The following is a 21470-nucleotide window of genomic DNA, read 5'->3' on the forward strand; positions in this document are numbered from 1 at the left end:
TAAATGCATGTACACATGAACTTACACGTGGGCATACAAAGTGTACACAAGCATACATGCACATACATATGCACAGGTAAATACACATGTGCACACATGCATACCACTCATGTATCCTCCTGGAGATCTTATAAACCAAAGTGAATTCTCAGCCCCCCAGTGAGAGCGTCCACTCTTCTCCTGTCCCCTGCATGTACGTCCAGAGAGACTCCCAGCCACACTGCAGAGCGGGCTTAAGGTCAGAGGCACAGGCCGATTCTTCTCAGAAACTGAAGCTATTCAGCCGCAGCCAAATGAAACTTAGATGTCTTTTTTATTTAATTATTTTAGAGGATCTTATGATACAGTCCTGGCTAGTCTGGAGCTCATTACATAGATAGGTCTGGCCTCAAACTCAGAAATCTACCTGTCTCTGCCTCCTGAGAGCTGGGACTAAAGGTTTTCACTATCATGGCCATCACATTCAGATTTTTTTAATTGACCTTCGGCTGGAAGTTTTCTTTGGGGAGGGGGTTGTTTGTTTGTTGTTTGATTTGGTTTTGAGATAAAGTCTCCCACTGTAGCCCAGGCTGGCCTCAGACATGCTTAGATCCTCCAGGGATCCCCTTCAGGTGCCAAGAGCCAGAACTTCACAGTGACACAGCTCATGGTAGTGGCTCACAGTGAATAGAGCAGGAAGCAGAGTGGACTGCAGGGGGCAAGGTGGGCCACTGTTAGGGGGTGACCAAAGGAGACTACTAGTTCCAACTGTATTGCTGAGAGACCCAGCTTCCTGGGGAGACAGACTATGATCTAGCCTATGTCGTTATCGCTCCGCAGCTCAGAGCCTTTGCACGTCACACAGACCCGGGTGAGCAGCTTCTCAAGGGCTGAGATTATGCTGCGATCTACAACAGCCACCTTCCTTGGGTTTTTAAATTATACACATCCTCCTTCTATCTTATCAGAATGTCTTTAGTGGAAGAACAAAGACACTGTCTTTTCTTTTTTTTTTTTTTTTTTTTTTTTTGGTTCTTTTTTTCGGAGCTGGGGACCGAACCCAGGGCCTTGCGCTTCCTAGGCAAGCGACACTGTCTTTTCTAAATGCATCTTTTGCATTTCCACTCTGGTAGGGTGACACTGGTTCTCACTGAGGCGTCCCCTCTCCTCACCTTGCTTTATCTAACCCACCCTGTACCCTGACCCAGATCCGTACTAATACCTTCCTGCTTTCCTGCCTCTGCAGTCCCCATCTGCATTCCTTGTCTCCTGGTGCTACTTTTAAGGATATAGGATGTGCCACGGTTAGACCGTGTTTGCCTTCCCAGGGTCCTCCCACACATTCCAAGGTCCTCCCACACATCCCAGGATCCTCCGTATGCCAGATTCCAGTCTGACAAGTTATCTACACTCCTCTGAACACCCCAGGCGCATTCTGGGTCCATACTCGCTACTCTTTGTCCAGAGTGCTCCTCGGTTCCTTAATCAACAGAGATTTACAAAGTCCCCTTCAGGTGCCAAGAGCCGGAACTTCACAGTGACACAGCTCATGGTAGTGGCTCACAGTGAATAGAGCAGGAAGCAGAGTGGACTGCAGGGGGCAAGGTGGGCCACTGTTAGGGGGTGGCCAAAGGAGACTACTAGTTCCAACTGTATTGCTGAGAGACCCAGCTTCCTGGGGAGACAGACTATGATCTAGCCTATGTCGTTATCGCTCCGCAGCTCAGAGCCTTCGCACGTCACACAGACCCGGGTGAGCAGGCCTGGGGAACATGGGCTCTTCTGCGTTTCATTTAGCAAATAAGGGCCTTGTGCTTGCAAGCGCATGCTTTCAGTGGAGCACGCATGCTTCGGCTTGCCCCAGAGCTGGATGCGCTGTTCCTGTGGGCAGGGCAGAGTTTCATAAGCACTGGTTTGTACAGAGTAGGCAGTCAATAAAAATATCTGCTGAGTGAATAATCGTGAATGAAGATAGTCATGGAGCCTTGTGACCTGTTCATAAAAGAGCCCTCCAAGTTTCCCACTTCTCAGAAATGCTGGTCAGCTTAATTCATGGCCTCCAAAAGGAGACTGAGCTCTTCACAGGAAAATGGCTGAATCTTGCTGGCTCGGGGAGGGAGAGTGCATATGAATACGGAATATAGCTTACCTGGTAAGAGGGGCCTCTGATCGCCTTTAATACATATGTGGTGTCTCCTTACAATGAAAACAAACAAAAACTACAGGCAATAGAGAGCACAGAATGAGGGGAAGTCCCTCCCCCTCTTTTTCTCTTTATTAAATGTGTTCGTCCTTTTTTGCAGCATCTAGAACAATCTTTGCGTACTGGGCGTGTACTACAAAAATCAGAAGAAATGCATAACGCAGAACTGAGCTGGCGTCCGCCTGAAGGGTAAGGTGGCCCGGCTCCTCCAACTGGCTCTCAGGGACACTAAAGCTCCTCACTCAGCAATTATACCTGCTGGAGCCACACCCAAGCCCGGAGCACCCTCACGCCTTTGTCTCTTGGGGATGGGAGGGTGCTGGTGAGCACCAATGAAATCCTCGAGGAGATTACAAATAATTAAAGGAGATCCACAGTTTGACTCCCTCCCCACTTTTTTCCGGGACTTAGAACTGTCGGCTCTCAAGACGCAGGGCAGGATGGGAGGCAGCGCTCAGTGGAGAAGGCTGCTCGGCCTGCTTGACCACACGCTCTGCTTGTTTAAGGTGTACTTACTGTCTGAGGGGCAGTGGGCGTTCCCTTTTTGCACCCCCTCCCACTTGCTGGCTTTATTGTTCTGTGTAGCCCAGGCTGGCCTCCGAAACTCCATCCTCCTGCCTCCCACTTCTAAGAACTGGGATTACAGATATGAGCCTGGGAAAGGATTTGTTTTGTGTTGGTGTTTTTCTTTTCTTTTCTTGTTTGCTTCTTGTCTGTCCATCTGTCTTTCTTCCTTTCTCCTTGGTATGTTATTTCTCCACCATCACCGGTGAAATGATCCAACTCAAATGGGAAGCTGCTCTGCGGTGAGGAGTTCACTGGCCTTGGGGAGGGGTGAGGAAGAGGAGAAAGAGTGCAGAGGTGGGGGGAGAGAGAGGGAGAGGAATGAAGGGAGGGAGGAGAGGGAGAGAGAGAGAGAGCGCAAAATGTCTGGATTATATAGGGAGGAGCCTCTGGGGGAAAGGCAGCCCAACTCCTGAGCTGGAAAGTTCTAGGTTTCGAGCAGAGTATGCCAGGTAGGGACTGAGGGATGCTGGGAGAACCTGGAGGCCAGGTTTGCTCTGTTATGTCAAATATGTGCCTCAATCCCTTGTCCAATCATAAACCAAACACTCCTTGTTTGCTTTGTCTTATTTTTGTGTTGCTGGGAACTGAACCCAGAGCTTCAGGCGTACCAGAAAATAGCTCTTGCACCATTCTGACTCCATGGCCTTGGTCTACCGCCATGTCTGTTGTTCTTGCTTTAAGGTAAGCAACATGGCCCTCTTCCCATCTCCATCCCCACCTCGCTGGGCCGGTCACTTATTTGTCAGGTGACTTCTCCTCATTCAGGGAGGCCTAAACCTTCAACTATCCATACCCATTTACACACTCGTCCAAAGTGCATGCTTTCTCTAAACCCAAATCCTGCTTATCTGAGATAGATTGAGCCTGTTTACCCTGATTTCAAGCTAAAGATAAAAGCCTCTTCCAAGTAATTTGTCTTCCTTTTTATGGCCACTTTGAGGGGTGGAGGGAAAGAAACAGGCTCACCACAGACTCCCGGGTCAGCCTCTAAACAGTCTCCTGGTTTCATTCCGCCTTCCCTTCCAGCTTCACATTCCGGCTACATGGCTGATACTGCATTAGTCTGACTGCACTGTCTCACTCCTGAGATCCCTCCTGAGATCCTAGACCTGCACTGGCCTGGAATAATGGTTTCTAAACCCAGTCCATACACTTGGGAACTGCTTTGAAAGCAGACAGTTGGAAATCCCAACCACTAAATCAGTATGTCTGGGGAGACTAATGCTGCTAGTCCTGGTCAGTCCCACTATTTTCAAAATCACTTACCTGAAGCCTCACTCACCTTCAGATTTCTTCATAGGACCTCGGCCTTGGCACACACCCTCCTCAGACAGAAGGGCTTCCTTCCTTCACGGTAACATCCTTTTTCTGCAGACACTAACCTGATGTCTGGATGATCTCTGTCTTGCTGATGACTTATGTGTTGTCTTAGAGGGAAAACCAATTCCCTCCTCTTTGGGCTTCTTCCTCTGTAGCTTGGAAACTTTGTCTAAACCACCTTTTCTTCTCTTTCTCTTTAGGAATGTGGTTGGGATTAATGCCTCTCACATGCTGTGCACACAATTCCACAGAGCTATGCGCCCACATCCTGTGTCTTTAAAAAGAGTTCTCTCTTTTTAGCTAAGGCACAGGTTAACCTCCTAAGAGACATCAGCTTTTCCCATAGGGCTGAGACATAAATATTATGACAATAAATACATATATTAAGTAGATGACACCAATAAACTTGAGATAAGTCATCATTTCGACAGAATTTTTTGAGACAGTAATTTGTTAGAAATAATTATAGTTTCTGAAAGTTTTAAAAATCCTGAAAGCCCAGGAACTTTTTTTATTCTGCCTGAAATATAAGCCCGTACTCCGTTATTCCTGGGTTATTCTTCCTAGGACTCTCAAAACAATGGAGTCCTCAGGGAAGGGGTAGGGGTCAAACAAGGGATGCTGTGTATGATGATTCCGTTAGACAGCAGACCAGGAGTTGCAGCCTCCTTTGGTTTTTGGTATCATCATCTGCTGACAACTGGTGCTGGGGTTTGAACCTGGGGCTTTGTGCACGCTAAGCACATGCTATGCCACCAGCCTACACCCAACCCCACCCCCATCCCTATGTACTGGAAACGAGGCCAATCAAAGAATTCTTCTGGTCCTTTTCCCAATCAAGGGGCCCTGTCCTCTAGTGACTCTTGCTTCTCGCTGTTATAAGTGTCAATCTGTTCAATCCCTGAAGCCTCATCAGTGTGTGTGAGAGAGAAGGGACAAGTCAGAAAAAGCTACAAGGGCAGAAAACTATCCCACCTGCCTTCTGGGCAGAGATAAAAAGAATTAGACAGTTATCTAATTATATTTTGAAACTTCCTTTCTTCTAAGAGCACTCTGAAACACAATCAAATATTTCTAGTCATTTCTGCAACGTCTGTATCTGAACAGTCCTGATGTCGTTCTGCGTAAAGATAAGAGCGACAAGCATGTCTGATTTTCCTGCAGGAATACCAAAAGCAAAATTGACTCCTACAAGGACAAGGGGTAAAACATGAGGGGGAAAGCCTCCAAATGCTAGATCTAGGCAGACAGCGCTGTAGTGCAGGGCTCAGGTGAATGCTATCACAACTGGAGGAAGCTGGCTTACACAGGCTTATACTTCAGAGTCCTTAAGGACTCAGGAATGGGGACAGTAGGCACCCCTGAAACCAAGGCGAGAGTGACTTGCTACCTAAAGAGGATAGATAACAAATTTCTGGAGAAGAGGTTAACTCTGGGATCAGCCCTACCCCAAGGCCACAGAAGCCCATAGTGAGGGGAGGGTGGGACAAGGGATCCTTAGGCTGGGGTGTCCCCAGGCAGAGAGGGAGGTGAGAAGATGCTCATGACAGAGAAGGCAACTGGCTGGATGCTCGATCAGCAGAATGAGATGGTAAAGTTTCACCTTTCACTTTCATCAAGCAGGACTCTGTGTGGTGGGGACCGACACACATACCAGCCAGGCTAGGAGAAATCAAAGACTTAGACTTAGGGACTTGGAAGGAAAATTCTACTGGGAGTAGGGGCAATTAATTCCTGTTACCTTCAGTGGGGGTCCTTGGCCCACACTCCTGATCATGTTCTCAAAGGTCCTAATTTGGGGCTTCATCCCCGTTCTGAATTTGGAGCGGGCCCACATTGCTTAGCCCACCTTTGACAAGGTTTCTAATGCCAGTTACTGAAAGGAAGGAAGCGAAGCAACTTGAAGCAAATCGGATGCTGCAGCAAGAAAATAACTTCTAGGGCTGGAGAGATGGCTCAGCAGTTAAGAACACTGACTGCTCTTCCAGGGGTCCTGAGTTCAATTCCCAGCAACCACATGGTGCTCACAACCATCTGTAATGGGATTCAACACCTCTTCTGGTGTGTCTGAAGAGAGTGACAGTGTACTCACATAAAATAAACAAATAAATCTTTAAAAAAAAAGAAAAAAGAAAGAAAATCACTTCTAGAATCTACTCTAGCATAAGAAAGAGGAACGAACTACCAGGGCCTCAAACAAGTGAGTCAAGATAGCAGGTTTTAAAATTTTTAAGAGTTCATTTAAATGTGTTTTTTAGGAGCTGGAGAGATGGCTTAACAGTACAGAGCACGTGTTGCTTGCCAAGGAACTGGGTTCAATTCCTAGCACCTACATGGTGGTTCACCATCATCTGTAACTCCAGTTCTAGGGGATATGATATCCACTCTGACCTCTGAGGACACCAATCATGCCCACAGCACACACAGATACATTCAGGCAGAGCACTAACACATAAAAATTTTAAATAAATAAAATTTTTTATTTATTTTTTTAGAATGGGAAATAGAGCTTGGTGTAGTACAATGCTTATCTAACACACATGAAGTCCTAAGTTTAGTACCCAATACCACCACTACCAAAAAGAAGGAGGAGGAAGAGGAAGAGGAGAAAGGGGAGAAGAGGAAGAGAGGGAGGAAGAGGAAGGAAGGAAGAAAGAAAGAAAAGGCCTGGTGGTGATGATATGCACCTTTAATCCTGGCACTCAAAAGGCAGAGGCAGGTGGATCTTTATGAATTTAAGGCCAACCTGGTCTACAGAGTGAGTTCCAAGACAGCCAGTGCTACACAGAGGGACCCTGCCTCAAAAAACCAAACCAACCAATGAAACAACCAAACCCCCCAAAATTGTATCTGTTTCAATACCTTAAGCTCCAGATAGTTATGAGGAAAAGCATAAGAGTAACAACTGCATATTTCGGAAGCATTTTAATTCCCTGCACACTGACCAGTGTGGGCCTCTGTACTGACTGCCACCTTCTGCGAAAAGAAACTACTCTGATGGGGCTGGGATCTGGGCGGAGTAGGCATCTGTATAGCATCCCCTTCCCCAAGAGCCCAGAGACCCTTGAGGAGGACGGTTGTCAGGGACAGAGGTAGTGAATACTTGCAATGAGACCATATCTGCTGGCTGTGATGGAGCCCGAGTACATGTGAACTCCCATAGTCTGTGACTGTACAACATCCAACCAGAACCAGGCATGGCGGCTCATATCTTACTCCCAGCAGAGGCAGGTGGATCTCTGAGTTTACGGCTAGCCTGGACCAAAGAGTGAGTTCCAGGACAGCCAGGCTAGACAGAGAAACTGTCTTGGAAAACCAAAAGTAAGTAAAATTAAATTTTTTTTTAAATTTGACCAAGCAAAATCCCTGTATGGATGGGGAAGGGATCATGGAGCCCTGCCCCTAGCTGAGGGTTACTAGCAACTGATGGCTATTGGAATAGGGAGAGAGAGTTTTCTTTAAGGATTAGGCCTGGGACTGGAGAGATGGCTCAGTGGTTAGGAGCACTGACTGCTCTTCCAGAGGTCCTGAGTTCAAATCCCAGCAACCACATGGTGGCTCACAATCATCTGTAATGGAATCTGATGCTCTCTTCTGGTATGTCTGGAGAAAAGATCTTTTAAATCTTTAAAAAAAAAAAATTAAAGGATTAGGCCTGACAGACTGGCTGCCCATGCTCCAGCAGATACCTAATACAGGCAGCACTCAGTGATTCACTTAGTTTTGGGGTTTGTTTGTTTGTTTGTTTGTTTGTTTAAAAAGAGCACTTACAGAAGTAGGAGAAAAAATTGCCCTTAGCAGAAGAGTTGAAAAACACTGGCGTTTAATTGGTTGGGGTCAGATAAGAAGAGGAGTGACCATTAAGCCGACTGTAGATGATGACTGAAGATTCCACATTAAACAATGCCTTGGGATGGTGTTGGAATTTCTTTTAATAGCCTAGAGGTATATTTTCAAAGCAATACTAGAAAGAATTAATTTCATAGCTCATTACCTTACTAGTAGCTATAAATTTATTCTTTTATTTTGGTGTTGAAAATTAAAAAAAAATAAAAATAAAAAGAGCACTTGAGGGTTGGGGATTTAGCTCAGTGGTAGAGCGCTTGCCTAGGAAGCACAAGGCCCTGGGTTCGGTCCCCAGCTCCGGAAAAAAAAAAAAAGAGCACTTGAAGTTGGGAGGAGAAAGCTGTGGGTGGGATCTTAAAGAAATTGGAGGGGAAGAAAGGGGGATGGATTTGATCAAAATGTATTATGTACATTTATGATATCCTCAAACAAAAAATTAAACACATTTAAAAATATTAAAATGATATTAATAGGAAAATATATTTATAAATATCAGAAACAAGGTATGGTAGCACAAAAACACACCTGTAATCCCAGCACATGAGAGATAGAGGCAAGGAGAATCAGGAGTTTAAGGTTAGCCTCTGCTACACAAAGAGTTTGAGGCCAGCTTGGGCTACATGAGACCCAGTCTCAAAAAACCAAAACCACAAGGAGAAAACAAAACTGTGTTTTCCCTATATGCACAGTAAGTGATGGATCCTTAAGTAAAAGAAAGCTGGGTCTGGTGATGTGTGCACCTGTAAGCTCAACACTAAGAAGGCTGAGGCAGGAGGATCTCCCAGTCTCCGAGCTTCAGGCTAAATAACAAAAAGGGAGACCGAGGAAAGCAGAGAGTTGTAGAATGGGAAAGAGGAGGGAAGGCAGAAGAGACGGGGGTGTGGTGACAATGGTCAAAGGACACAGTACACTTGAAGAAAATGTCCTGTAGAAAAACAACTTACTAAGTAGAATGAAGATATGCCAAGTGGAACTTTTTAATTAAGACAAATACTCCTGAAAGACAGGCAAGGGAACGAAAGAACTCCATGACTCTACAGTTGAAAAGGCCTGCTGCTCTAGGAGTGGGAAAAGGCATGGTTCTCCCCTCTACACACATCTATGCATACACTGTACCACACAATGGAGCAGGTCAGATTTGTGTGTGTGTGTGTGTGTGTGTGTGTGTGTGTGTGTGTGTGTATGTGCGTCCATGTGGGTGTGTATGCATGTCTTATTCTCCACATGACATTAAGTACAGGGGTTAATGCATATTAGTATAGCTCCTTAAAGTATACAACTGATAGGCATGAGATAATATTAAGATAATTAATATTTAGGATATCTTGAGAAGGAATTAATGGAATATAAAGCTACCATTAAGGAGGGAACTTAGCTATGTATAACTCCAGGCCAGCCTCAAACTCTCAGTCCTCCTGGGAGTGACTACTATGCCAGGCTGCTCCTCCCTTCCTTATATCCTCCCCACTCCCATCCTTACTTGTCTCCCCACCCCAGCCTTTGCACATGTCAGGCAGGCAATCGGCCACAGAGCTACACGGACCTACATCCTAGCCATGTGTCTGTTTTTACATTTGAGACAGTCTCCAAAGTTACTCATGCTTGACCTCAGGCTTCCTATACAGACCTTGTAGACTTTGAAATTGTGATCCATCCACTTCAGTCTTCTGAATAACTCAGGGTCATGAGTCTGTATCACCAGGCCAACCTGGCTGGTTCTTGTTAGCTATTTGCTGGTCTTGGGGGCTATCTTTAAGCTATTTTCCTTTTGGTGGGGGGGTGGGTGGAAAAAGAGGTCTCTAAGGTAATAAGTCTATTTAGCACCAAAGTTATGTCGAGGGGTGGGAAGGGGTGGGGACGGGAGGGAGTCGGTGTCCTGGAGAGATGACTCAGTGATCAGGAGGACTTGCTCTTCTTACAAAGGGCACAGGTTCACAACGTGGCTCACAACCACACCTATAACACCAGCTGGTATGAGGCTCTTGAAGGATGCTTGGGGAGAGGGGTCCCAAGAACACAGGAGATTTGTAGCCTCTGCACTCCTCAATACTGAAGGGGGGAACCTCATGAAAGGTTCATCCATCAAGCCCAAGAAAAAACATCAAGGAAGTAACAGGTGGCATTTCATAATGTCGTTCATTTTTACCACTTAAAAAACAAAGATCCCAATACTCAGGAGGCAGAAGCAGCCAGATCTCTACGAGTTCAAGGCCAGCCTTATTTACATAGAGCTCCAGGATAACCAGGGCTACATTGTGAAACTGTGCCTCAAGTAGGTAGGTAGATAGATAGATAGATAGATAGATAGATAGATAGATAGATAGATAGATAGATAGATAGATTGTGTGTGTGTGTGTGTGTGTGTGTGTGTGTACGCACACTCATGTGCACACGAGCTCAATGAGCTCAAGGAGGCTAAGGCTCTTTCTGCTGCATAGGTTAACCCACAACTGGCCCTGGGGCAGCACAGAACCCTCTAGGAGAAGGACAGGGTGCTCTTGTCCTCAGAACTGAGGTGGGGTTGTAACAGCCACTGCTGTCTTGTTCCACTCATCCTGGAGCTCCCTGTCACAGAGGAAGACCCTGACAAACCAGCAGACATGATGTTGTACTACATCTAAGGCACAAGTGACAGGCTATTTCAGTTGCCTGTGCTGGAACTAATCAGGCTGTGGCCTGGATAGGTCATCTTCCCTTCACGAATCGAGGAGCTTGTCTGTCAGAAACAACTCAAATGGATGGTTGACAAACTTACAGGGCCAGAGTTTAGATAAAAATTTCGATAAATAGATTCTGTGGACGCAGAGGGCAAACACAGCAAACAAATTCTGAGGTGGGGGAAAAAGAGAAATTTGGCCCCTGAGGGAGAGAGGCTCCTTTTCTGAAAGCTAAGAGAAACCAGCCACCCTTGAGCAGGGTCCTATCTGAACAGAGTTCAGGAGGACAGTCCACATCTTGAGGTAATAAATCTTACAGTGCCCAGAGCCTGGCCTTAGAGATAAAGGGTCAGGACCGTTAGGAGTTAGTTGTTTGAACAAGGGATCATGAATCATTGGGTCAGGCTCTGAACTGTTGGGGGCTCCTGCTAAAGTTGAAAGAGGGGGCACTGTTTATTTTGACTCTGTAGAGGTGATATAATAAGAGGGAACGCAGCTCATGGGACCAGATCACCAAACCCAATCACCCCAGATCCTTACCCAGCCACGCTCTCAGGCCACCAGAGGTGTGAGGTTGTGGATTCTTTCCTGACTTTGATAAACATAGACAGTTTGATTTCCTCCAGGCCGCAGGGATGTAATGGATGCTGGCCAACTTGTTCACATGACCAGGCTGGCCTCCACCACTTTGTCATGTGATTGCAGGCCCACACTTACCCACACCTGATCTCCACCGCAGCGTTTGAGGCTGAGCAGTTCTTTCCCACTTCGAAACGCTGTATTGTGAGCAAGACCTCCTGGGCTAGGTCAGATACCAACAGAGGTTGGCACAAAGCTCTCCCTAGAGGAGGAGTATGCTCCTAAGGAAGTGACTGTGTCAGAGACTGCCCACTGAGGTAAGACAGAGCCTCCTTTATGGATGGAGTAGAGAAGCTGCTGGAATTTCAAGCCCCCATATACAATCGGCTCAGGTGTCTTATGCACTTGCCCTGCCCCAGAGAGAGTTGTCCTTTATTAGTTTACTTGTTTGTTCATTTGTTTATTATGAGTACACTATAGCTGTCTTCAGACACACTGGAAGAGGGCATCAGATCTCACTACAGATGGTTGTGAGTCACCATGTGATTTGAACTCAGGACCCCTGGAAGAGCAGTCGGTGCTCTTAACCACTGAGCCATCTCTCCAGCCAGCATTCAGATGTTTAAAGCTACATTTTGTTTGTGGAGCTGGAGCATTCAAGTGGTAGTAGGAAGATAACTTGTCCTTCCACCATGTGGGTTCTGGGGCTCAAAGTCACAGCCCCAGGCTTGGGGACAGTGCCTTTACCTGCTGAGCCATCTTATTCTTTCTTAAGATGTTTTTTTTACTTTATGGGTTTGAATGTTTTGCCTCCATGCATATATATGTACTATGTGTGTGCCTGTTGGATTCCCTCGAACTGGGCTTACAGATAGTGGTGACCCACCATGTGAGTACAGGCAATTGAACCCAGGTCTTCTGCACACACAAGTGCTCTCGCTTAACTGCTGAGCCATCTCTCCAGGCTCCATGGTGAGCCATCTTGCCACCCCATTTTTTTTTAGATTTCTGAAATCCTGTCCCTGGACTGCCTTGTAGCAGCCAGAAAACTGATGGTTCCCTTTGGGACACCTTTGGATATTTTGTCCTCTCACTGTAGAATGACGCCTCCCCAGGAGTCAATCTCTGTGTCCTGTCCAGCATTCAGAGGCAGGAGCACTCACTTCATTCCATTCGGCCAAATCCTCAAGGCCAAAGGCATTTAGAGATGCTCAGAGGCTAAATCCAGCCAGGACCACTTATTCCTTAGGATAGGCGCACTCTTCCCTGGACAGAAGCCCAAGGCTACAAACATAAAGCTCACAGTTGGCTTTCTGAACCCACACGCTTTGTATCTGTAGATCTAACCAGTCATGGATCAAAAATATTCAGAAAGGGGCCAGTGAGATGGCTCAGCGAGTACAGCCCTTGCCACCAAAGTGGACAACCAGAGTTCAAATCCCCAGAGGTCACATGGTTGAAATGAAGTGAATCAGAAAAAAAAAAAAAGAATTCTAGAAAGTTCTAAACAGCAACATTTTAATTTGCTGCCCTGTAAATACTAAGCTGAATCCACACAAATGTATTGGCACATGGCGTACTCTCCCGTGGCCACCCACCTCTTCCACATCTCTCTCTCCAGCCCTCACTCTTTTTTTTTTTTTCTTTTTTTTCCCGGAGCTGGGGACAGAGCCCAGGGCCTTGCGCTTGCTAGGCAAGCGCTCTACCACTGAGCTAAATCCCCAACCCCGCAGCCCTCACTCTTACCCCGCTGTGCACCCTATGTCTCATGTGGGTGCTATTGTTAGGCCTACGCCAAACGTATAGACTTTTTTCTTATAGCTATTCCCTAAATAAGCGGCCTCACAGTATTCACAACGCACTTTCATGGTATTAGATGTTATAAATGATGTAGAGATTAAAGTTCACAGGTAGATAAGTGAAGGTTCTGTGCAAATACTGTACAATTTTATTGAAGGAATATAAGCATTTAAATGTCTATAGAATCCTGAATCAGTCCCCAGGTGGGAACTGAAGAATGACCACAGATGTTCATAAAATAGAAAGGCAGCAGTAACAGGCTGCAGTGGCACACACTGTAATCCTAGCACTCAGGAGGCAGAGGCAAGCGGATCTCTGTGAGTTTGAGACAAGCCTGGCCTACAGAGTGAATTCCAGGATCTACAGAGAAACCCTGTCTAGAAAAAGGAAGAACGGAAGGAAAGAAGGGAAGAGAAGCAGGCAGGCAGCAAAGCAACCATAGGGAAAAGGCCCCTAGTCACAGGAAGTGGGACCCCTAGTCACAGGAAGTGGGGCCCCTAGTCACGGGAAGTGGGGCCCCTAAGCAGAGCTGGGCTTTCCACAGAGGGCCAAGGGCCTGATTTTCTCCTTCATTCCAGCTGTGTATATCTCCACAGGCCAGCAGACAAAAGCAAAACAAACAAACAAACAAACAAACTACCCCAGACAACAAGGTCCCTGATCAAGACCTTTCCTTGTCCTGGTAGCAACCAGCTTAAGCTAAAGGAACTTGGGGACCCCAAACCCAGAGTCCTGTGCTTGACTCTGCCCCACAACCCACTCTCTGCAGGAACAGGAGTTAGAAGGCCACTGCTACATGTGGGCCACAGGTCTCTGTTCCTAGCCCACAAGGCCCCCCAAGCATCGTGAGTCAGCCTCAAGCCCCAACTGGGGAATGACTCTACCTTGAGAAGCCTGGCAAGGAGGGACCCAGCTCTTCCTGCTGTGTGAAGCCCGGTCTGGCCTGTTCCCAAGGAAAACTGTGGAGTCAGTAGCTTCGGTTTTTGGGTATCTCCACCCTCTTCTTTCTGCTTCTCTTCACTTCCTACCACACCCCTTCCAGCATTCCAGGTCCCATTATCATGTCAAGATTTGCTCAACAAGAATGAGCCACTTAATTGAAACAGAAGTCCTGGCTGGGTGTGGTGATGCTCGCCTGTAATCCCAGCACCAGGAGGGCTGAGGCAGAATGAGAAGACTGGCCTGGGGTATACAGCAAGACTTGTCTCAAAACTCAATGGTGGAGATACACAGTGGGTGAGCATGCATGAGGTCCTGCATTCAACCCCCAACTGGAAACCAGTAAAGAAAGCTCCTCTGCTCTGGAGAGCAACATTTCCAGCAGCAGCATGGTAGAAGAGAAGGTCATTTTCATTCTTTTCCAATGGCCGTGCTAAGGATTTAAAGGTCAATTCAGTTGGGAATTTTATACATGAATGCTGTCTTGGGGGCTCTATGGCTGCGATGAAATGTCCTGTCCAAAAGGCAAGTTAGGGAGGAAAGGGCTTATTTGGATTACACTTCCCCATCGTTGTTCATCATAAAAGGAAGTCAGGACAGGACCTCGAGCAGGGCCAGAACCTGGAGGCAGGAGCTGATGCAGAGGCCATGGAGGGTGCTGCTTACTGGTTCATTTCCCACAGTTTGCTCAGCCTGATTTCCTAGAGAACCCAGGGCCATCAGCCCAGGAATGATACCACCCAGAATGGGAAAGACCCTCCTCCATCAATCACTAATTAAGAAAATGCCTTACGGGCTCACCCAGATCCTGATCTCAAGGAGGCATTTCTTTCATGAGGTTCCCTCCTCTCAGATGTCACCTTCATGTCTCCAGCTCACTCTTAATTCTAAAAATGACACTGCAGGGGGAAATTGTGTCAGATTCCTAGGCTTCCTTAGAGACATCAGCATCAGCAGTGTTTCCCAAGTGTCAAGCCTTGAACTTTCTCTGGCATCCCTTTGACCTTCATATGGTCCTCACTCCCGATGAAGGGCGAGGTCAGAAGGCTGTGCCTGCCTGAGTCCATCCTGCTCTTTCACTTCCTGACGGAGCTTCACCACCACCAGGCCAGTGTCATTACAGAGAGAGCGATGACGGGTGGGACATGACAAAGGATGCTCCTTGCTCAAGAGACCAGCAACCCGGCAGTTTAGTAGGTTTCCGTTACAGTTATGTCCTTTCCTCTTTATTGACAGATCTAAGTACACTGATCTAATACAAACCACTTAGAAAGTTTTAAAGACAGATTATATGCTGTAAAAGATAATAGAATAGACCGTGGGCTAGGAATTGGGTTTTCTTTTTTCCTGGGAAGGGGGTATTGAGACAAGATCTCTCTAGGTAGCCCTGGTTGTCCTACAACTCTCTAGGTAGACCATGCTGTCCTCAAACCCACAGAGACCCAGCCTCTGCCTCCTAAGGCCTGGGATTAAAAGTATGTACCATGGGAACTGGCAGAAGTTGAGTTTTCTTAAGTCAGACCTGCTACTCTGGCTGGAAAAGGCTGTGGCACACAAATAGTTATACCTACTTAGAAATCTGAGGATTATTAGAGGCCAAGAGTTCAGGACTAACTTGAGCAACATAGTGAGACACCATCTCTTCGAAAGAGAAAAAAAGTTATGGAGTTGCCTCCGTTAGCAAAGTACATAAGGAACTAACTTCAGGTCCCCAGAAATACAAAGACAGGTGCAGCTGCTGACCTGTAACTCCAGGGCCAGGCTGAGGCAGGTGGATGACAGCTGAATCCCCAGAGCACACTGTCCAGCCACCCTAACAGAATCAATAATCTTAGGGTTCAATGAGAGACCACCATGTCTCCAAATTAGATAGATAGATAGATAGATAGATAGATAGATAGATAGATAGATGGATGGATGGATGGATGGATGGATGGATGGATGGATGGATGGATAGATAGATAGATAGATAGATAGATAGATAGATAGATAGATAGATAGATAGATAAGAGAAAGAGAGAGGTGAATCAACACTGACCTCGTCTCCACTCACCTGCCCACCCAATTAAACGCATTCACACTCTCCCACACACAGATACAGAGAAAAGAAACCCTGACTTTTCAATTATAAGCATGACTTCCTACAATCTGCACCAACACTAATGACTGAAAATAATGAGTGTCCTGTATATCTTAGACGTCTTGCTGCATCGTTTTAACTATGCTACTCTGAAATGGTCACCAGTTTTCGAGTCTAAGAAGACTCTGTCAGCCTTCATTCTAGGTGGCACCGTGCCTGTTAGTAATAGATGAGGATAGTAAACTGCAGTGAGAAGTTCAGTTTGCTTGAAAGACACAGAAGTATTATAGGAATGGTTTCATTTTAGTCCCAGGTATGGGATATGGGCTGCTTCAGAGCGTCCACAGCACCTGACTATGATCTGCCTCATGCTCTGACCCGGGCATGATTTTGCCAGCTGCAGATAGTTTCTATAATTGTGTAATCGTCCTGAATGGAACGATCTAATTTGGCCTAAGGAACTTGACACCCCTAATCAGCTGAAAGTAGTCTAAAGATAATATCCCCCCCTTCCCCTCTACCCCCGTTTTTCTCTCCTATCTAGTATTAGGGTTTGAAAGAGTGGGAAAAGGATAGAGAAGGGTGGAAGAAAATAGAACCCACTAAGTATCCAAAGAATGGCTACAAGAATCCATATGTTATTGTGAGGGAAGTGCATGAGCATATGCTGTTCATATGTTCAGGTATGAGTGAGGAGGTTCAGAAGGGATGTCTCTGCTGTATTGATGGAGGTCGGGTCTCTCAACTGAAGCCAGAGCTTACTGGTAACTTAGGCTAGCTGCCCAGCCTGCTCCGGGGAATCCCTGCCTGTCTTTGGTATGGAGTTTCTATTGCTGTGATAAAACGTCATCATCAAACGCACCTTGAGGAGAAAAGCATTTCAATGTGGACACTTCCGTGGCACCCTCCGTCTTTGAAGAAAATCAGAGCAGGAACTTAAAGCACAGCCTGGGGGTGGGGGGTGCTACTTACTGGCTTGTTCCCCACGGCTTTCTCAGCTTACTTTCTTGTAAATCTCAAATACCCCTGGCCAGGGTGATACCACCCACAACGGCCTAGGCCCTTCCATATCAATCACTAATTTAAAAAAAAACAAAACCCACAGGTTTGCTACAGGCCAATCTTATGGGAGGTACTTTCTCTTTTAACGTTTCTCCTTCCTGGATATATTTAGTTTTGTGTCGAGTTGATGAAAACCAGCTAACACAACTGACCCTTTGTCACCTTGACAAACCTGTCACTCACTAAGCCATAACCTTACCTTTTCTTTGCATTCCCAAGACCTCATGTTAATATCAATATCACGATATAAAACATTCCAACTTTTAAAAGTCCCAGTCCTGGGTTGGGGATTTAGCTCAGTGGTAGAGCGCTTGCCTAGCAAGCGCAAGGCCCTGGGTTCGGTCCCCAGCTCTGCAAAAAAAAAAAAAAAAAAAAAAAAAAAAGTCCCAGTCTTTAAAAACTAAGTACTTTAAGAGCTCAAATCTCTTTAAAATATTCAAAGTCTCAATTCAAAGCCTCTCTAACCCATCTACAGTTTCTCAACTATGGATCCTTGTACACTTAAAACACAAGTTAGATATTTATTTCAAAAACAAAGCCAGGGTATAGTTATTGTCAGACCAAAGCAAAAAAGTCTAATAATGTAAAAAACTCAATCATCTGGGATCCACTCAACCCTCTGGGCTTCAAAGACCTAGGCAGGTCCACTTCTCTGACTTTGCCATACAAGGCACACACAGCTTGTGTAGGCTAGGCCAGCGCTACTCCACGCCTGCTGCCCCTGGTGATTATCTGACAGTACTCCAGAATGTTGGGAGTTTCTGCTGTCACTCGGGGAGGGAGGGTGCTTCGCCAATAACCTCTTACAGCTTAAAAGCCCATTATGCAGAAAGTCAAGGCCTGATTCAAGGCAGGAACTGAAGCAGAAGCCATAGAAGAATACTTCCTGGCTTGCTCCTCATGGCTTGCTCGGCCTGCTTTGTTATAGAACCCAGGACCACCAGTTCCTAGGTGGCACCACTCACAATGAGTTGTGTCCCCCAACATCAATCAAGAAAATGTACTACAGACTGGTCCACAAACAGTCTAGCGGGAGAATTTTTTTTTTCTCAATGAGGGCATTTCCCTCTTCTCAAATGACTCTAGCTTGTTAACTTCACAGAAAACTAGTCAATGGTTTCTACCTTCCATGCCTGGAATTACACCATGCCACCTGACATTTATGTAGGTTCTGGTGAACCTACGTTCCTGTCTTCATGCCTTAGTGGTCATCAGTTTATTCACTAAGCCATCTCCCCTGCCCTCTTTACTTCCTTTTGTAAACATCTACTGGGCTAAATTAATTACCTGTAATATATCTCAGTTAATAGTGTCATGTAATAGATGGCATTATTCTCCAATTTCACAGGCAAATAGTTTTGATAGCCCCAATGTGCCCATCATATGTTAAATGTGTAACTTTCTGAGGAATTATTCTCATAATCGAAAAACGTAAAAAAAAATTTAATAGGAATTTATTTAGCGAATGGAATGAAAATTTCTTTTGGATTTTTTGTTTGTAAAACAAGACATTTAAAAGAAACAGCGTATCTGGAGGAAGAGTGGCAGGAAGCTTGGAGCCATGTTCTTTTTCCTAATAACTGAGATTTTTATTTTATGTGTATGAATGCCTGAAAGTATGTTGGTGCACCACACGCACACGACACCTGTAAAGGCCAAAAGAGGGCACTGGATCCTCCGGAACTGGTTGTAAGCCACCATGTGGGTGTGGGAATTGACCTTGGTGTAGCTTGGTCTTCATGCGTGTTCCCCAACAACTGGAGTAGGAGTCTGTCCCTAAAGCTGTGACCTGTCTGTGGATCCCGGTCCCCTAACTGGGCTGCCTTGTCTGGCTCAGTGGGAGGATGTGCCTAGTCTGCAGGGATTTGATGTCAGGGTTGGGGGGAATAGCTAGGGGGACCTCCACCCTCTCAGAGGAGGAGAGAAGGGGCTGGGGGGAAGGGACTGTGTGAGGGAGGAAGCTGAAAGAAGGGGCAGCTATTGGGATGTAAAGTGAATAATTTAAAAAAAAAAAAAACTGAGGGGACTGGAGAGATGGCTCAGTGGTTAAGATCAGACTGCTCTTCCAAAAGTCCTGAGTTCAAATCCCAGCAACCACATGGTGGCTCACAACCATCTGTAATGACATCTGATGCCCTCTTCTGGTGTGTCTGAAGACAGCGACAGTGTACTTATATATAATAAATAAAATAATTTTTAAAAAAGAAAAAATGAAAAGAACAGATAATTGGTTTATACAGAGTTTTTGAAGAAAAGGCTATTTCTTCTTGGTTGTGTACATACAAAATGCCCACATGAAGAATTTACTTAAAAACTATTACTATGTGTATATTATGTGTGGGAGCAGGCATGTGTAGAGGTCAGAGGGCAACTTTGAGGAGCAGCTCTTTCCCTCCACTGTGGGATTCAGGGATTAAACTAGGCTGTCAGGTTTGCTCAGCAGGCTCTGTTACCCATGGAGCCTTTCAGCCAGCCCCTACATATGGAATCTAGTGCTAATGGAGATATACCCAGCCCGGCATATGGGAAATACCATTTGACGTGTACTCAACATTAACAAGTTCCTGTTACTTCAATGTGGTTTTCTACACAGCATGTCTGCCCCGTGAGTTCCAGCCTCTGAACACCTCGAAGCAGTTCTCCACCCACTCTCCCTTTGATAGGTGGGAAAGGAAAGGGAGTCCCAGAAGTCCGAAGGATCAGCAAGTGAACAAACACCACACCACACCGTGAAGCTGGGGCTGTTCAGGATCTGTGTCTGTAAACATCATACTAAAAGTGCGTTATTCCCAAGCGAGAAACCTCTTCTGTTGTGGTTTTGAGACAAGGTCTGACTTTAGCTGGCCACCAAAGTGCTGAGATTGAGGTCTACCCTACCACACCTGGCTTATTTAACTGTTACGACTTTTGCAAAGCATAGATTGAGGTGCTAGTCTGTTGGGGGTTCTAAGTAGGGAGGGCTTTAGAAAGCAAGCACTAAATGTGCTATCATCAGGTTGGTCTCTAGGGGAGAGTAAAGTAAAGCCAAGGAAATGAACTCAACTACCTCGGCACCCTCTGTAGCTCTCCCACCTGCACAGCATTTGCTGCCAATCAGGCTCATCATCAGAACTCAAGAATGTGTCGCCCTCTAGTGGAACAAAATGACTGCAAGGACAACTGACAGCATTCCCACAAACCAGCAGAGTAAAAGCTGATTCATCTAACAGCAACTGGCATATGGGATGACCTGCACTTTACAGCCAATTACTTTAGTTCTAATAATCAAAGGAGTGAGTCCAACCCGCCCCTTTGGTGTTTAAAACGTCTTTAAAAATACCTACCTGGTTCTTTGTGAGTTGGAGACCAACAAGGAAGACCCAGTGAGACTGTTGTCTCAAGAAAAAAAGATCAAATTGGTCCGATACTTTTTTAAAAATAACCATTTTGGACCAGGGATGGTCTCAGTTCATCCAGTGTTGGCACGGCCTGCAGATAGCCCTGTGTTTAATCCCCAGCACGGAAACAGGGTGAATATCGTTGGATCATAGCAGATTTTGAGTACTTTTGAGAAATCTCCAAGAAAACAAGTCTTGTGACTTCATTTTCTTCAAAAGCACGGAATTGTCCTTGGAGTGTGCTTTTGTGCTCCTCCCAGGTGTATCAATAAGAGCGCTAGTTTACCTCAGAATTCATCACAGCTGGCTAGTGTTACTTGTTTATATGCCTCTGTGGAAAAACATGTTTTTGCCTCATGCAGCTTGCTAGACACACACACACACACACACACACACACACACACACTCACTCAGAGCTTGGTCTTGAGACTGTACACTTCACTTACATCACTTCTCCTAACCCTCAGAGTATAAAGTTGGCTATTATGACACGAAACTTTAGTCTGCCTCATTTATTGGTCCATATCCCAGGACCTACCTACTATCTTAGGTAAAACAGGTTGTGATGACACTCTTGGGAAACATTTGAAGGGAGTTCAAAACTAGCCTGGGCTACAATGAAAAAAAAAGAAAACCCTGCAAGTGACTTAATTTTAGACAACATTTTGGTAACCATTTGGTTCAAATCCCACCATTTACACATGACCTATTCCTCAAAAGAAAGTGACTTCCCAGTGTCACAGCAGCGTATCAAAACAAGTGAAGGAGCTTACACCTAGATTTGGCATCCCGCCCTCAGGACGCCTTAACAATGTTACAAGCTAAAGCATAAGCCAATGGACAGGGCTGACCCACTTCCATCCACGTATGTACTGGGATGAAAAACTCATCAGTGAACTCACATTTTCTATTGAACACTTTATATGGTAGTCAGGTAACCTTATCACGAGCCTGGATGCAAACTGACCCACATCTATTCCTTATTTCCATCCTTACATACATGACGTCCTCTCCTTTGCTTAGCAAACGGAACATCACTTAAACATTTACCAGGAGCGGAC

The 21470-nt window shown here is 45.8% G+C and overlaps 1 long non-coding RNA gene across 2 annotated transcripts; it reads left to right on the plus strand.

The window, feature by feature from the left end:
• Positions 1-1879: 1879 nt before the first annotated feature.
• Positions 1880-21029, plus strand: LOC148000084 (uncharacterized). 2 transcript variants are annotated; one of them, XR_015641242.1, is made up of 3 exons: positions 1880-2131; positions 2283-2371; positions 19626-21029. It is a non-coding gene; the product is annotated as an uncharacterized LOC148000084 (long non-coding RNA). The 2 variants fall into 2 exon arrangements; XR_015641241.1 differs by lacking the exon at positions 19626-21029 and having other exon boundaries at positions 2283-2564.
• The last annotated feature ends 441 nt before the right edge of the window (positions 21030-21470 follow it).

The sequence above is a fragment of the Rattus norvegicus genome, chromosome 17, assembly GCF_021556685.1.
Source record: "Rattus norvegicus strain SHRSP/BbbUtx chromosome 17, alternate assembly SHRSP_T2T, whole genome shotgun sequence".
NCBI lineage: Eukaryota > Metazoa > Chordata > Mammalia > Rodentia > Muridae > Rattus > Rattus norvegicus.